The 19,345-nt window shown below is 42.0% G+C and overlaps 1 protein-coding gene across 1 annotated transcript in view; it reads right to left on the bottom strand.

Annotated features, from left to right (window-relative positions):
- The window catches only part of VSTM2L (V-set and transmembrane domain containing 2 like), a 67,713-nt gene that overhangs the window by 29,533 nt on the left and 18,835 nt on the right, over positions 1 to 19,345 (bottom strand). The gene's annotated exons all lie outside the window — the stretch shown is intronic.

Consider the following 19,345-nt stretch of genomic DNA (forward strand, 5'->3'; position numbering starts at 1 on the left):
AAGGTCTCGTCCAGGCTCCCGGGAGGGCCTGCAGCCTAAATTTCTATCCATCTATTAATAAGTTGAGACCGCAGCTAATGGCCACTGATGTATAGTTGATTGAAAAGTGGAATGATCGCTCACCTGGCCCATACTTTTGTGTCCCTGATAAAAATGGATTACGTCATGAAAAGTGGAACAAAGGATGAAAATATACTTAAAATGCTGCAAGTAAATAAAAAAAAATAGAAATTGTGAAAAAAAAGTGAAGGAGTTTAGGAGAATTACTATAATGTGTCAAGACAGGCAAAGAACAGCTTGATAAAAACAGCAAACAAGCCATGAAAAAAAAAATGTAACGAGCAGAAGAGAATGGCAGAGGTTGAGGGGTGACGGCATTGTGAGGCAGATGGAGAAGAAGATGAAGTAAGGGGGAAGCAGTAAAGGTTAGTGAGGCAGAGGGGAGATTAAGGAAGGTAGACAGGAGAAAAGAGAGAGAAGGAAGGTGAAGGAGAGGGGAGAGCGCATTTCAGAGCAGCAGCTGGAAGATTGGAAGAGACAGCTACGGAATTACATATCCAGGGAGATTTAGAGGAAAAAAACAATGTGACAGGAGAACAGAGACAGAAGCGGGTCCATGCAGGGACATCACAACCTATTACTGAGAGGGACTGCTCATGAGAGAAAGGGATAGAATGAGAAAAAGGAGCAATGAAGAAAGCGATATAAGCACCAGAAGAAGGGAAGGAGGAATACAAAAGAAGGACGATGTCATTAGACGGATGGAGAAAATGTAATTTACGTCAACTCAGGTCACAGTCGTAGAGGCACAGACTTCAATAAGCTGCCGTGCCTCATCTATCCAGATCCTAATTCTGCTTCATCGACACCAATAATGGCTGTAGGGTTTATTCTTTGGATGTGATCTTTGTAAACCACATTGGGTAGTATTATTATTTTTATTATTTTTTATGCTTAAAGTGGTTTTCTAGGACTTAGAGATTGATGACCTATCTTTGGGTTGGGTCATCAGATTAGTGGCGGGCTAACTCTCTAACTCCTGATGCCTACTGTTTGAAGAAGCCATGGCGCTTGGCCTCTTCATTGTATACCAGGCACAGCATTGTACATTTTGTATCGGCTTTGCCTAGTATTGCAGCTCAGTTCCATTCATTTCCAGTCACTTGAGCTGTAGAAAGGCTATATGACCAATGAACATGGCTTCCCAGGTCGAAGAAGAGGCAACCAGCCCCTTATGAGTGGGATGCCAAGAGTTGGACCCTGATATTAATGGCCTGTCCTATAGATAGGTCAACCATATTTTAAGTAACCCTTCCGTTTCTGGATAAAATTCTATCCCGGAACCAAAAAGTATATTACCTGCCCTTGCTCTGCTCTGCCATCTGTCCAATCTGCTGATGCTGGACCTGCTTTTCAGCAGTCAAAGGTGGCCTCCCCAAGTTTTTATTGAGCTAATGAACACTGCACACGGCTCTCTGATTGGCCAGCACTGATTACATGAGCAGTGCTGGTTATTCAAAGAGCATGAATAGTGCATTGGTAGTCTAACACTACTAGCGCACTATGGGGATGAAGTAGTCTGAAGATTGCATCGGCCATCTTGAACAAGCAAATACAGAACTAGAACCTGTGGACAGGATGGAAGGCAGAGGAGAACAACTACAAGTAATATAACCCCTGCTGATAAATGATCGACAGCAGTCTGCTGCTCGGGATCTTCACCAATGAGCTAATCCTCGGGTCGAATTTTGATGCGGTGGGGCTGGACATCGTCATTGGTGGTCAGGGCTGAAAGTGTAATAGACAGCTTCACTACCATTTAAAAACAATGGCAGTAATACCTTATATTACACTTCCGGCTCCTCATTGCGGTCAGAGCCGGAAATGTAATACAACTGAATTTAATGGGAGTGAAGCTATCTATTATACTTCTGTCCGTGACCACCAATGATGATCTTCAGCCCCACTCACAGCGGACCGCAGGATCAGCAGATCGACAGGGATCTCGAGCAGCAGACCCTAACCAATCAACTATTGATAACCTATCCTGAGGATAGGTTATCAATAGTAAAAGCCTGGAATACCCCTTTAAGTCCTGCATAATGCCTTTAAGGTTGCATTGATATAAAAGAGAAAACATATTAGTGCAGAGTCTAAATGGATGAATGTATATTCATTATTACAGAAGGCATTTGTCTATAGGTGTCCATGAGGGAAGAGCATCAGGTAGAGGGAAAGCCTACATATGAAATCCCATCAGAGCAATGTGTAATTATGATATATAATCATATGCATTTCCCAGGACTGCAGGCATTAAAGGAAAACTCTGCCTGCAGAAGACTGCTCAGTGATACTTGCCAAGGTTTTTGGCATGATTACATTGAATAGAATGGGAATCGGCACGAACACCATATTTATCAGACGCTTTTGTTATTCTGACACAACATTTTCACAGGAATCGGCAAAAGGGGGCATGGACCTGGTGTGGATTAGTGGCATATTCCTCCATAGATATGTGCTGCCTTGCTGAATAAAGCATGCACCACAGCCTTGTGATACACCGGTATTACTGGTACCGTGTTTCTCTGAAAATAAGACCCTGTCTTATATTAATTTTTGCCCCAAAAGAGTCACAGTGTCTTACTTTCAGGGGATGTGTTATTGTATTTACCTAGCAGGCTTGGTTCAGGCCCCTCCCACTGCTCTCCAAAGCTCAGCGGCAGAATGGATTGGCTAATTCATAAATCGCGACTCCACAGCACTATGGCTATGATTGGTTCTTCTACCGCTACTCAGCCAATCAATGCAGCGCTCGATGAACAAATCACAGCCATAGCATTGGTTCATCAAGTGCTGCACTGATTGGCTGAGCAGCATTCGACAACCAATCAGGGCCATCGCTTCCTAGAGGTGGGATTTATGAATCCTGTAACCAGGAAATGATCTTCTGTGGGTGAGCGAGGACTGCAGGAGGCACGGCGGAGCTCCAGACAGCAGCAGGAGGACCCGGACCGAGCCTGCTAGGTAAACATTTCTTTTTTCTTTAATATAATGCAGATAGGGCTTATTTTCAGGGTAGGGCTTATATTTGAAGCCTTCCCGGAGAATCGAGGTAGAACTTATTTTCGGGGTAGGTCTTATTTTTGGGGAAACAGGGTATTAGTGGATGTGCCAGCAATCAGTGTAATCTATCCAGGTGAATTACTAGATTTACCAGTATGAATTCCAACATAATATGGAGGATACATTACACAGTGGAAGAAATGAGGGGCAACTGGTCAGATGCATTTACCAAAAGTAATAGAGTAAGGGCCCTTTTATATGGAATGACCTGTTAGCACAGATGCCCCACAGGCTGTCCCAATGATGATTGTTCATTCGCTTTTACACAAGAACGATCATCGTTCAGTGATTGTAGGCGGGGCGGACCAAAGATCATTCTGACCGCCTCCATTCACAGTAAACAGGCAGTCATTCATAGATGAATGCACAGAGGTTTAAATGATTAAAATACAAGTTATACTGAATATTTCCCCATAAAACTATATATCAGTCTGCTCAGCTCCTCCTGCTCTATAACATGATACCTGCAGCATGATTGATCTGACAGACTCCCTTTCATACTTAGTGGGGCTCCTGTGGTCCTAATGACATTGGATACTCTCCGTGGTATACTTTCTACTAATACCTGATATATTTCAGCTGGTATTTCCCTCCATTCATCCTGCAAATGTGTGGTGAGTTTTTCCAAAGAAGATGCATCAGCCTGTCTACAATGATTCAAGTAGCAAAGTCATTGGATAGTTGAGTAATGGAAGAAAGTTCTATGGAGTGACAAATCACACTACTCTATCTTCAAACCAGATGCACGTACCTGGGTGGGGAGGATGCCTGGGGTATGCATTTTGTCCGAGTGGATTATGCCAACAGTTACATACAACAGAGGTTATGGTCTGGGGATGTTTTACATGGCATGGTCTCGTTCCGTTGGTTGAAGAGGAAAGAACCATGGACCCTGACTCTCTAGACAATAATGTACTGATAATGTGGTAATACTCTGGGAATGGTCATCAATACTTCCAACAAGACAACGTGCCTTGTCACAAATCCAACACTGTTTTACGTAAGTTGAGGATATCACTAGTCCCCGATTTGACCGGAGTCCCGATCTAAACCCTACTGAACATCTCTAGGCCAAACATGGAACATCAGGTCAGGAAATATGAACAGCGCTAATGTTCTTTCAGAGAACTCACCAGACATTTGCAGGATGAATGGAGGGAAATACCAGCTGAAGTGCATCAGACGTTAGTATAAAGTATACAATGGAGAGTATCCAATATCATTAGGGCCAAAGGAGATTACACTAAGTATTAACATATATAAATAAATACAATTTCTGATTCTTGCTCAGGTGTCCAATTACTTTTGGTAGGAGAGTGCAACAAGCGATGGACTCTCCACTGCACATTTTAAAACCATAAAAGACTAAAAGGCCCTTTTATATGAAACATTATTGTTGAAAAAAATCACAGCCAATGATTGAATGATAATTCAAACACTTATCATTCATTTCATGCAAGCATGAATATCATCATTGGCTCATTTAAATACTGATTGTCGTCTAGTTCTTCTCATTCACTTATATCTTGAATATGAATGACTGAATGATTTCTCGTTTGAATGAACCAACAATTCATCTGCCTGTATAAGCAGGATGCCTGAGCGAACTCCGACATTGCTCAAACACCCCAAGGAAGAGGCCAATGTGCGGAGTCTAAGGCACCAGATATGTCGTGCCTACAGGCTCCCGAAATATAGGTAGAAGTAATGTCTATATTTTCCACAATATTAAGTGATCTAAGAAAACTGTAAGTCTGTTTTATACTGGAGCACATTTGCTGGAGAAACGTCTATCGTTGGATGTAATTTCCTGCTTGTGCATCATTTATAAGTATAAAAAAATGCAAGCGCGTATTCACACGGCGTAATAAAACAGAGAATGCGCAACTTATTCAAGTCGTCAAATGAACTCAGTAGCACAAAGCATAAAAAGTAACAAGAATGTACAATAATAAATGTGGTGCACTCCGGAATAGCAGCTGTAACCTAGTAACACTCTACGTGCCCCACATTATGTGTCTGCCCTGATGTCGCACGCAGTCAGGATACTGTACAATGGCGAACACGTTTTTTTTAATACAACATGATTAAAAGACTTTTTATATTGTCTACAACTGTTCTAGACGTGTGCAGAGCAAAATGAGAACAGCAAATTATATCAGGAAACGTAACACAACGCTGTTCCGTCTTCTAACGCTCAGCCTGAGCTTGCCGGCTTTCCTCTATCTCTTCCTCATAAGGACATAAACTGGTCACATGTACGAGTCCCCAAGGCTGGTTTGGAGGGGAACAATGGACTCTCTTCTCAAAATAGACTAAATGCTGCTGCCCAAGCACGAGCTCCTAAGGGCTCATTCACAGTAACGCTTCTGCATTCCCTTGTTCTGCTTCATTCTGTACAACTGTAAAACTGGAAGGGTTGGATCAGCAGATGCGGGACCCAACCCATTGAGTGTAAGGGCGGATTCACATTTGCGCAATTAAATTTTTGCGTGCACGATATGCAAAAAATAGAACCCATTGATTTCAATGGGTTCGTTCACAAACATGTATTTTGCGTGCGCTATTGCGTCACATAACCAAAACATAGCGTGCTCTATTTTAATGTGCATTTGGGAAGGAAAAGAGCACACCTGCAGGTCATTCAAGAATTTGGCCATTTCAATGGCTGGGAGCATCAGGGCATATTCTTTTTGGGCACGACTTGCTCAAACAAAAAGTACAATAAAAAACACATCAGCTGGCATTCGATTTTCCTTTCCCTATGATGGAATAGGACAATGGAATGCCACGAAACTGATGTAAAGTAAGGCTTGGCTGAGCACCAAGCCTCATCCAACATGGCCTCATATTAGGTATGCCCATGAGGGCTCAAAGGCATATTCCAGGCTTTTACTATTGATGGCCTATCCTGAGGATAGGTCATTAATAGTTGATAGATGGGGTCTGTCACTCAGGATGTCTGCCCATCAGCTGATCCCACGGCCCACTATCAGTACAGTTCGAATGGACGTTGCCATCGGTGCTCAGGGTCAGAAAGGTAATAGACGGCTTCATTCCCATTAAAATCAATGGGAGTGATGGCTTCTATTACATTTCCATCCCTGACCACAATGAGAAGTTGGAAGTGTAATACATAGTAACATAGTATGTTACTATGCTACTATGACCACAGTGAGGAGTTGGAAGAGTAATAGAAAGAATCCCTCTCATTGATTTCAATGGGAGTGAAGCCGTTTATTACATTTCCGGCCCTGATCACCGACAAAGACATCCAACCCCACTGCACTGACAGCGGACCAGAAGATCAGCTGATTGGCAGGGATCTCAAGTGGCGGACCCCCAAAGATCAACTATTGACGACCTATCCTAAGATTGGCCCTCAACAGTAGAAGCCCGGAATACCCCTTTAAATATTTTGGCAAATTCAACACTCGGGTAACAACTGAGCTTCCTTCAGGTGGCATGCAATGCTTAGAATGATGAGAATCACATATGCGAATTTCCTTATACTGCACATTTCCGCATTGGTAGCAAAATCATCTAAAATATTTAAAATATCTATATTTTATGGTAATTGGTTTTTATCTACAATCTCGAATAATTTGCACATTTGCCAGGAGACCCATGAATTTCGGAAATTATATTAAAGAAGCATATAAAATAGACTGACACCAGCTATATATAGGAGGCAGAATCCAACTAGGAGGATAAACATAAAATTAGATAGAAACTGGGAAGAGGAATAAAGCATCATTACACTGACTAAATGTGCCATAATGGAGCTCGGAGCCACCGCTGCCCTTATGGGAGATGGATTTTCTCTGCCACATGCAGGGTCTCAGTTGCTGGTAAGTAATTATCATAATACCGGAATCCTCACACATTAATAAGAGATCACCACTGTCTATATACCCAAGAGCAACAGACATGGAGGGAGGTGGATGGTGCATGATTGATGATGGTCATACAGACAGGAAAGAAGCTGAGACAAAGGAAGAAGAGAATGAAGAATAAAGGTTGAGACAGACATAATGAGCAGCCGTCTTGCTCTTCATTGCAAGCACGACTTGTATTAGGATGAGAACCTGTCTCAGAAATTCTGTTTTATCCGTCACCCAGTGTCCAACAGTTATGACCCCCATGTTAGGGCAATATCTTCAGGCCACCTTCTAATGAGTCCCCTCATGAGTGATACAAAACCCCCTACAGGAACTTGAGTCTGATAACCCTCCTATCAGTGCTCCGCAAATGAGCCATCACAAGTTCATTAGGTTGCAGCGTCTCCTTAATAGCCTGCTAATTAATATTTAGCTGTCTAATTAGCTTGCAGCGCCCAGATGTGAGTATTTTATAGAGACAGCCTGGACTTCCCGTTCCAAATTAACCCCAACTATGCTGAAGTCTACTGTAGTCCCTACGATAGATAGATATCAGATAGATAGACATGAGATAGCTAGATATGAGATAGATAGATAGATAGATAGATAGATAGATAGATAGATAGATAGATAGATAGATAGATAGATAGATAGATAGATAGATATGAGATATGAAATAGATAGACATGAGATAGCTAGATATGAGATAGATAGATAGATAGATAGATGATAGATAGATAGATAGAAAGATAGATAGATATGAAATAGATAGACATGAGATAGCTAGTTATGAGATAGAAAGTGAGATAGATAGATAGATAGATAGATAGATAGATAGATAGATAGATATGAGATAGATAGATAGCTAGAAGAGAGAGAGATAGACAGATGATAGATAGATAGATAGATAGATAGATAGATAGATAGATAGATAGATAGATATGAGATAGATAAATGGATAGATAGATATGAGATAGATAGATAGATGGATAGATAGATATGAGATAGATATGTAGATAGATAGATGTGAGCTAGATAGATGGATAGATATGAGATAGATAGCTAGATATGAGATAGATAGATATGAGATAGATAGATATGAGATAGATAGATAGATAGATAGATAGATAGATAGATAGATATGAGATAGATAGATAGATAGATAGATATGAGATAGATTGATAGATAGATACATATGAGATAGATAGATAGATAGATAGATATGAGCTGGATAGATGGATAGGTATGAGATAGATAGATAGATATGAGCTGGATAGATGGATAGATAGATAGATAGATTGATAGATAGATATGAGATAGATAGATAGATAGATAGATAGATAGATAGATAGATGGATAGATATGAGATAGATAGATTGATAGATAGATATGAGATAGATAGATAGATAGATAGATGAATAGATAGATGGATGGAATCTCACATTATCTTTACTATACAGTATAAATGGATAGTCTAATTTTTGGATCATTTGTTTCAGCTCATTATTTTTAAAAACCCGAATTATTATTGTAAACTACAATAGGGAACAAAACATCTATCTATATAAGCACTGACAGAACTGTGAACGATTTGGCTGAGAGTCGCCTCTATAGTCCCCTACAACCAAAAGTTACTCTGGTTTTATTACCATAGATGCCGGAGAATGGTAATGAATCTTAGATACCTGCCTCTCTTCATCGAGTTCATTTCTGTTTTTGGCAAAATGCAGACAAGTAATGAGCGCTTGTTCAGTAACAAAATATATTGGATGGAAATAGACCCTAAAATAGGTTACTAGACACCCCTTTGGTGCACCAGTATCAGTAATACCTTCCAGTATGCAAAACAATACTACTGTATAAGGCTGAATGTCATAGAAAACAGGTCTTAAAAAAATTTCCGATACACGTGGGTGGGCTGACCATTACCCAAGGACCAATAGCCATACAGGACATACAGTGAGTTTAAGGATACATTCACATGACGCAGAATTGGCGTGGATTTGGATGAGGATCCACAACGGCCTCCATTCCTTCAAATGAAATGGTTAAAATCAGCTGCAGATTTGGATGAAAGAAGCATTGAAATCTGCACCAAAGTTCGCTACTTGTGAAGCACCCTAAAAGAGTTTCCAACGCGATTTCTCTGCATTACGAGATGCATAGAGATCGCACATGAAAAGAACCAATTATTTTAAATGGGTGTAGTATATGGGCGATGGCTCTATCGCTGCGATGCTGCAAGATACAAAATATCAAAGCATGTCCTAATTTTCGGCAATCCTGTTCAAGAATCACCCATTATTCCCTATGCGACTAAAAAAATATTGCATCGCACTTGCATGTGAATGAGAGGGGGGGGAATGTCACAGATTTGAATTCAGAGCCTCATGTCAGTTTCGCACGGGTTTTCAAAATCTCGCCCACTTTGCTGTTACTGTAAATGCAGCGGAATTTCCGTGTGGAGGGTCTACGTAGAAATTCCGCAGCAAATCCGCCCTGTGTGAACCCAGCCTGACACAGAAAGCGATGACATCATGTTCAGCACCTGTATAACTTCTGCAGGTAGCTGCTGGCCTCAGCAATTGGCTGCGGCGGTCATGCGAGTGATGAATGTGACATCATAGATTCCTGTATCAGTAGGTATGGATGGGACCGGCTCAGTAGTGCTAGACTGGAGGCAAAGCGAGAGGGTGAGTAATGGCTATTTAATTTGTTTTACATCATTTACTACCCCTTGGCGCTTTTTCACAAATGGTGTAAAAAAATGCTTTAAAGTGGATTATCCTCTACCTCACTGCCAACCTTAAAAGGAACCAATAAATGTAAACAGTAAAAAAAAAGGACTACACTTCGGATGACCGACGGCGAGTCGCTATAGTCACCTACAATACAGATAATTCAGGTATGTGGGTTCGCTGGCCAGGGCTCACAGCCAGAACCCGCTACGGCCCTCCTGCATGCAGAATCTGGCCCAGCCTTCTGAAGCTAGCCTCAGGGCGAGCACCCACTGGCGTTTGCGTTTCCCGCGGGAAAAAAACGCAGCGTTTTCGCCGCGTGTCCCGCGTTTTCCGCGGCGTTTTCGCGGCGTTTTCGCGGCTTTGCCATTAATTTCCATGTAGAAAAATAAGGACACATATGCAACTGACAGTTCCTATGTTAAAAACGCAAACGCAATGCAAAAAAAACGCCAGTGGACAGGAACACATGTTATCTCTATGCCTGTGCAGGAAAAACGCAAAACGCAAAACGCAGGTAAAAAAACGCCAGTGGGTGCTCGCCCTGTGGGTGCATTCAGACGACTGTATATCGGCTGGGTTTTCATGCCCAGCCGAAATACGGCGTCCCTCTCTGCAGAGGGAGGAGGCTGGAAGAGCCGGGAACAGTGCTCTGAGCTCCCGCCCCTCTGCACTCTTTGCAATGAGAGGAAGCGGAACAGGGGCAGGGCTAAGTTCTGGGAATTAGCTCCGCCCCGTCCCGCCTCGTGAAAACCCAGCCGATATACGGTTGTCTGAATGCACCCTCATAGTGATACCAAATTGATATATTTTTGGGGTTGTACTAATTAAAAAAATAAATAAAATACCTTCTGTAAAAACTGCTTTCCATTGTTATTTTCTGGCCTAATATATTATATTCATCAATGGGGCTGTGTGATGGCTTGTTTTTTGCAGTGTGAGCTGTAGTTTTTATTGGCACCGAATGACTTTCTTTCGCTTTAAATTCAATTTTTGGGGGAGACGGGGCAACCAAAAAATAGCACATTTCTTTCTCTCACGGCACTCACCGTGCAGGACAAATAATGCGGTATTTTAATAGTTTAATTTTTATTTTGTTTAGATTTTTTTATGAAAAAAGAGGGAAAGTTTTTTTTTATTTTAATTTTTTGTAATTTAAAAAAACAACAACTTATTTTCACTTTTTTAGTTCTCATAGGATACTTGAACTTGTGACCATCTGATCAGTAGTATAATATACTGCAATACTTTAATATTGCAGTATATTGTTCATTTAAAGCCAGCCTATTAAACCCTAACACAGGGCTTAATAGGCAAAAATCCATGGCAGAGCTGAGCTCCTTCACCTGGGAGCCAAGGTAATTGAATGACATGCTGCAATCAAATCGCAGAGGGACCCAAATCGGGGAGCAGAAGGAGTACCCTACATACTGTATATCCTGCCGCTGAAATGCTGCAGTCAACACTGACTGTGGCATCTAAATAATTAAACTGCTGGGATGGGAGTTATCTCCATTCTCAGTCGCTGCGGGCACCCACTGCATATGTGGAAGTTAAGCCAGCTCCGTACAAACCCCATGCATGTCTGACGTACATATAAGTCAGATGGCACAAAGGGGTTAAAGAAGATGATTTTCTAGGTTAGATTCTATTCAAATCACGTTTTTGCCTTCCGCCTGCAGTATGCGCCTTAATGTCTCAAAGCGGTCCACTGCGGCGTGTCCATTAATTGCAATGTAGGAGACACAGTTCCTTTTGACTGTTTGCTTACCTTTATGTCGCTGTATGTAGTGCAGACTAACACGCTTTTTTGTCCTGCGAAGAAAACGTAAGCCTAACCTATACATTTTATTTTTGCATTTCCTATGTTTATGTAAATCAGGTGAGCAGGAAGCTTTTACTGTTCATTTTCTGATTTTGTAGCAAATTCCATGAAAAATGTTTACATTTATGTTGACAAGAAAGTATCAAACCGTATGTTTAACATATACTGTACGTATGCTTTAACCCTTTCCAATCCAATTTGTATTCTGGCTTTCCTAGAGGGCTTACTCTTTTTCTGCCATTACACAACGGCGCTATATGCTGGCTAAAGCCAGTACTGCACGAGGTGACACGTTGGATAGGCTCCGACAGCAGAGAGGCTGGCAATATACAGTAAGAGAACCCCGATGGACGTCCTCCAACATCGGAGCTGTACAGCCTTAAATCACAATGTCTTCAGAGGTCAGACAGTGGATTGGAAAGGGTTAAACTGCATATGCTTTTGTAACACATTTTGCACTTACGTTAAGCGTATTTTAAAAAACTTGATGTGAACAAAGCCTTTCCTGCGCTCAGAAGAGCAACTCGGTAGAACATGTGGGAAAGGGTCTTGTAGTTAAAAGTTACCCTTTGGGTTTATTTTGTTATTTTACTTTAAAAAGTCTGGAAAGGTCAACTTATCCTTTAAGTGACATTTTCAAGTTTTTCATTAAGAGCTGAACTGTCTAGAAAATGCCTTGTTCTTACTGCAGAATTGATTTTTTTTTATTGAAGGCAGGCTAGTGACAAGGCTATGTATGCATGCAAGGTGCTCCGGGTTTGGGCAGCGTTTACACAATAGTGTTTCTTTCATTTAGATCTGTCTTCTTCAATCCATTAGCACTCCTTCAAGGATCTCTTTACAAAACTAATTCCAACTAACTGTATAAATGGTCGAAAATGTTAAGGATTAGATTCTGCCAACTTAAAGGCATCAGGACTGAGCGATTACAGGATTTGTGCACACCAAAGCTTAAAAGGTTTGATTAGACCTTAAACCGTAAAATATGCTATCAATATTTGATTGGTGATGGACTGATCCCAGGTACCTACGACAATGAGGGCTTATTCAGACGACCGGATATCGGCCGGGTTTTCACGCCGGCCGATATACGGGTTCCCTCTCTGCAGGGGGGGGGTGGCTGGAAGAGCCGGGAGGAGTACACTGAGCTTCCACCCCCTCTCCGCCCCAAGGCACTATTTGCAATGGGAGGTCGGGAGGGGGCAGAGCTAAGTCCTGGAACTTAGCTCTGCCCCGCCCCTCCCATTGCAAATAGTGGTGAGGGGCGGAGAGGGGGTGGGAGCTCAGTGCACTGCTCCCGGCTCTTCCGGCTTCCTCCCCCTGCAGAGAGGGACACCATATATCAGCAGGGCGTGAAAACCAGCCCGATATACGGTCGTCTGAAGTCGCCCTGAGTAGAATGTAGGGTCTGCAACAATTCAATATACAAGATGCTGTGCTCAGCTATGGTTAAGGCCACTCTCACACGGATGTATTGTCATTGCAAGTCGTGCGCGCAATTTTCCTGCATGTGACACGCGATGCCTATAGCCCATTGATTAGTATTGGGTTCATCAAACCAGCGTGAAAAAAAATCCCATGCTCTATCTTGGTGCGTATTACGTGCACATATACGCCAAAATAGTGCATGGGGATTGGCGGCACACAGCAAGTATGCGTCATTGCGTGCTGGCTAAATCCCAATGCGCGAGAGTCTTGCACACAGCTCGCCGGGCGTGTGAGTCCAGCCTAAGAGCAAACTCTGCTTGAAACACGTGAGTCCTGTGCAGGGGTTTTGAAATGTAGCTGTTGAATCCAGCTCTGATTTTATTTGGACCAGCGCAGTGCTGCATTTCTTTGTGCTTTCTGGATAGTCTGGATTAATGATTTTAACTAAAGGCCTTTTTTTCAGGGAACACACCAAGGACAGCTGCTCTTCAGCACAGAAAGCTAATTATGGTTTGAGATTGGATGCAAACTATTCCCACAGATGTCTCAACATTTGTAAATTACAAGATGGGGCAACATGCTACACCTCCTATGACTCACTGGCATGGGTTCTTGTACTGTTTATGGAAGAGCGAATTGTAAGGGGTTATGGCCACCATGTTCCCTGAACTTGTCCACTTGTGATTTTTATCTGTGGGATAATTAAAAGCAGAACGTACATGCCAATAATCTGCATACCCTGGATGAACTCAAGGAAAACATTACAAACACTACCTAGCACATCACTGTTGAAGAGCTGCAAGCGGTATCAGCCAAGATGTTGTGACACGCCCACAAGCACATAGACGATACCAGGGACCAATTTTTAGATTCTGTTTAAGTGTGGGTAAATCAATAAAGTTCTGGGGAAAAAAACAATCCACTTGCTCATTCTTCCTGTGGAAGTATTCACAAATGCGGGTTACTTTTCTGTGGCGCACCCTGTATATCCCACCCTTTGACAAGAAGGTAATCAAGGTTATTCACTTCCCCATCAGTGGTTTTGATGTTTTGTCTGGTTGGTGTATGTTCTTTTTGTACCTGGGTATCTCTACAAACACCTAACTCTTGCAATGGGGAAGTCATAGACCTAATTAGGTTCTCACAATGAGATCCACAATAGGACTAACATAGGCGGCTTTCATGTAGGGACTGATGTACATCAAGTGAATCATTTCGACCCCCAAACTCAGTGCACCTTTTTACTACTACAGCCTGACATTAAACAAAATGGACTTATTTCTTAGTGTGAAGACATGTAACTCAATATTTGACCCTTCGTTGGGGGAAGAGGGGGATTCCATCCTTTTAAATATTTTATGTGGTGACTTCCATTGAAGTTGGTATATTTACGCAGATAATTAATGACTGATGCACACTCCTGATACATATATTGTATATATGGACTCTATTTGTTGCAGTGGTACACTGGGATCCAAAGAAGACAAGAGGTTAAACATGTTAAACTCAAGTGAGCCATGGCAGATTGGCGCCCATCAGCCGTGTACATGCCCTTCTAAGCTCACATTACATGCTGACAGTCCCATAGATTTCACTGTAATGTGAGCTGCAGGTATGGGTTGGGGGATATGCTCGGAAGGTTTTAATGTCAGAGAAAAAGCAGGATTTACGATGGTGGATGACTTCTCCCCTGTGCTGGTCGGACCAATGCCTGCTTTATAGAGCGTAGGCAAGAAACCAACACAGCTTGGAAACACTAAAGCGAAAGAGAATTCTAGCTTGGTCACAACAGCTGGTTTGCAGTACGCTTCTTTCTGCACATAATTAAAAAGCTTTATTAATTATTATCAGTATTACTGAATACCAATTAGGCTTGTCGAAAAGATGTCTTTGAGAAGAATACTAGATTGGGGTACTTTAGATATTTTAAGATATACCTTGTAATGGTCCTTCTTTTGTCAGGACTGTCCCATCATCAGGAAGTCAAGTAGACACATGCCTAAGGGTACTTGTATATAGGATGACCGTTGGAAGCAGAAGCGCCCAACTGTCATCCCAACGACTGTGCTTTCACGTTGAAGCAATAGTTGTTCTGTGAATGGAGGCAGAGCGCGTTGGTGATTTCTTCCGGAAGCCTCCATTCACTGTTAACAGGCAGTCGCTCCAAGATGAATGACTGCCTGTTTACACTGAGTGAGAAGTCACTCATTAGTCACTTTGCTTTCAGTTGGCTGAAACAAAGCAACTAGTGACTAATGAGCAATTTCTTGCTCATTACCTTGACGGGTCAAGCGTATACACGGAACAAGTTTGTCTGAAAATCGCTAATTTGAGCAATGTTTCAGGCCTGTATAAAGGTAGACTAACAGGGCTGGAACAAGGTATTTCGGTACCCTACGCAGATTAGGCAAATTTGCCCCTCTTCCTCAGCTACTTGAAGGAACTAAACCACGGGCACGGTAGAATCAACCTTTTGAATACTATCCTACAATAAGGAGCAGCCAAGTATGCTAATTGGCTACCTAAAGTCATCGGGGCAGGCAAAGCATTGCCAAATCCTGAAGTTGAGCCTTGAAAATCTTACCCATCCCTCTGTGAATTACATTGTGCTTGCGGCTGAAATCCCATGGCAGAATGTGCATAATGTGCATATACCTCGGTTTCATTGGCCCCTCAGGTGGTAGTTAGTGTAAATCACACAGGAATGAGTGACATTACAAGGCACTGCTGCTCGGATGACTCTAGGTAATTTATTAGCATATGCAGCGATCCCCGATTGAACTTATTTACCACCTCAAGTCCCAAAAAGTTGAAACGCTGTGCAAAATGTAAATAAAGGTAAAGAAAAAAGAATGCAATGACTTGGAAATCTCATATAACCATATTTTATTCACAACAGAACACATATCAGAAGATGAAAGTGAGATACTTTTCCCTTTCATTCCAAAAAAATGACATCAGCGTTAGGGAATTCAGTTTTCCGGCTCTGTTCCAGAATCCCCTGGCCGGATGGCTCTGTCTTATGATGGAACTAAATGGCCTCCATATTCACTATAACGGGGGTCTATTTGATTACCAGGGAGCAGTCCGACATTTTGCCAGGAGATCAGTGACGGAGGTTCCAAACGGAACCTCCGACGCTGACATCAACGAACCGTTAGAAATTGATTGCAGCAACACATCTCAAAATAGTTGGGGCAAGGCCATGTCTACCATGGTGTAGTATCTCCTATTTTTTTACAACAGTCTGTAGACGCCTGGGAAGTGAGGAGAACAATTGCTGGAGTTTTGGGAGAGGAATGTTATCCCATTCTTGTCTACTGTAGGATTTTAGCTCCACAGTCCGGGGTCTTCTTTGCCGGATTTTCCATTTCATAATGCGCCAAATGTTTCCTATTGGTGACCCGGACTCTTCTGTGAAGTCATGCTGTTGTGATGGATGCAGTATGTGGTTTAGCATTGCCTTATTGAAATATGCAAGGTCTTCCCTGAAAGAGACGTTGTCCGGATAAGAACACATATTGCTATAAAACCTCTATAGACTATTCAGCCTTGATAGTGCCTTTCAAGACGTGTAAGCTGTCCATGCCATAGGCACTAATGGAACCCCATACCTTCAGAGATGCAGGCTTTGTAACTATACGCTGATAACAAGCCGGTTGGTCCTTCTCCTCTTGGCTCTACAGGACATGGCATCCATAGTTTCCAAAAAGAATTTCAAATTTTGCTTCATCTGACCACAGAACAGTTTTCCATTTTTCTTCAGTCCATTTTTAATGAGCTTTGGCCCAGAGAAGACGCCTGCGTTTCCAGATTGTGTTGATACATGGCTTCTTCTTTATATGATACAGCTTTAATGTGCATGTGTGGATTGTATGGTGAACTATTCCACAGACAATGATATCTGGAAGCATACTAGAGCCCATGCAGTGATTCCTATTACAGAATCATGCCTGTTTTTAATGCAGTGACGGCTGAGGATTCATTGATATCAAGCATCCAATATTGACCGGTGGCTTTGTCCCTTGTGCATATGAATTTCTCTAGATTCTCTGAATATTTTAATGATATTACATAACTATAGATGGTGAGATATTCAAAGTCTTCACAATTTTATGCTGAGGAACATTTTTTGGAAATTGTTTCACAATTTTTCAGAGATTGGTTACCTTCTGACCATCTTTGTCTCTGAGAGACTCTACCTCTCTAACATGCTCTTTTTATACACAGTCATGAGACAGTAGAAAATTGAACCACCAGCTGTTTTTCATTAGTACCACTTACTTTTCCAGCCTTTTGTTAACCCTGTCCCAACTTTTTTGAGATGTGTTGCTGCCATCAATTTCTGAATACGTTAATTTTTTTCAATGAAATGGAAAAACGTCTCACTTTTAACTTCTGATATGTTCTATAAAGCATTGTGCAAGAAGAAAAACAGCATTTCATAATAACATGTACACGGGAACAAAAGGCATACTGGTTCTGGGTTCACGCTGCCCACGGTTCAGGCATCATGATTTGGGTTCCCTTTAAGGATACAGACATATTTATGGCCCACAACACGGTTGGAAACTGAACTGTCATGCAGAGTTACTGCAAATTGGGGAACCTGTAAGACTGATTATGTGAGCAACTTTGCACATGTTGACACGGTTTTCAGTCACCTTATAGTCACTACGTGTGTCTGCACCCTACTGAGAATATTCTCTTTAATAGCAAAGTTACTTATTTGACTACTTTTCTTCATTGGGTCTATGTGTTTGGGACGCTAACTACTTACGGTTTCCTTTTAATATTGCAGTGAATCTAGTAGCTATGACAGAGCTGGAAAATACAAGTGAAAGATTACCAATTATCTCAGACAAAAAGGTGGAAGAAAACACCAAAAAATAGGTTTCCTCCAAATATAACGCTTAGAATTGAGGCCAAAGACTTCAATCTTGGTTTCATCAGCCCAGAGAATCTTGAGTGCATATGTCCAGTGTATGCATGGTCCATGTAGGGCATATGTCCAGCGTGTGAGTGTTATGTGTGCGACATGGGTCCAGCATGAGTGGTTTATGGGTGGCATAGGACCAACCCTGGCACAATAGCACACCAGGCTATACACATATATCTCACATTTTTAGATCCTGTTCAAATCATTTCAAAGCTCTACAATGGAGGTATATGTCAGGAGAATGCACTTTTCTTACACGCTAGGTGAATGGGGGCTATGGATACATTCAGTGCTGTTGTCAGCCCTTCTGAGGCCCTCTATACTACATAACACAGGAGAGCTGACAGATCCTATAGATTACACTGCACAGGCCAGCCCATAGATCCTATTTTAAGACTAAAATTGGCTATATTGGGTTTGAGGTGCTAACAGAATTGTAAGAGATGAAAACATTTCGGGTGTGTCTGGCATTCAAGAGGGAGACATTCACCAAGGCATCTAAGTGGTTAGGCAGCAGGAAGAGGGTCCCTTTGTCAACCATCAGTAGCCAATTGAATGGAACTATTGAGTACACTGCTGTGTTGCCATGGCAGCCAGGGGCTTAACAAAGACCCTTAGGCATGCCATGGTAGTACCCCGTTTCCCTGAAAATAAGACATACCCTGAAAATAAGACATAGCATGATTTTCCAGAATTTTTGAGGATGCAAAATGATTTTTCAGGCTTTTTGAGGATGCTTGAAATATAAGCCCTATTCCAAAATTAAGCCCTGCTAACAGTTATTTTAAAAAGTCAATTTAAATAGTGTCCAGACAGCTATACATGTAAAAAAAAGGTAAACCTTTTTGAACAAAAATTAATATAAGACACTGTCTTATTTTCGGGGAAACGCGGTATGTCTATTAAGCCATGCTAGGACAAGCAATAATGCTCTTATATTCTGAGTACACCACACGGCTATATCAGCAGTCAGAAGATCACACTGTGAAGTCTGCTTATGGGACTAAAAAAACATTCGAAAATGTTGAATAATGTTTAGAGATGAGCGAATGTACTCGGTAAGGCCGATTTCACAATCGAGCACCACGATTTTTGAGTACTTCACTACTCGGGTGAAAAGATTCGGGGGTCGCCGGGGGGCGGGGCGTGGTGGAGCGGGGGGTAGCAGCGCGGAACAGGTGGGAGCTCTCTCTTTCTCCCTCTCCCCCCCACTCCCCTCTGCAACCCCCGGCTCACCCACGGCGCCCACCGAATCTTTTCACCCGAGTAGTGAAGTACTCGAAAATCGCGGTGCTCGATTGCGAAATCGGCCTTACCGAGTACGTTCGCTCATCTCTAATAATGTTTATTTAAAAAATTACACAGTAGAAAAAAAAATAAAAATAGCTTTTCAAGTATTTTTAAAAATACA

This window comes from Eleutherodactylus coqui, chromosome 13 (assembly GCF_035609145.1).
Source record: "Eleutherodactylus coqui strain aEleCoq1 chromosome 13, aEleCoq1.hap1, whole genome shotgun sequence".
In the NCBI taxonomy this organism is placed as follows: domain Eukaryota; kingdom Metazoa; phylum Chordata; class Amphibia; order Anura; family Eleutherodactylidae; genus Eleutherodactylus; species Eleutherodactylus coqui.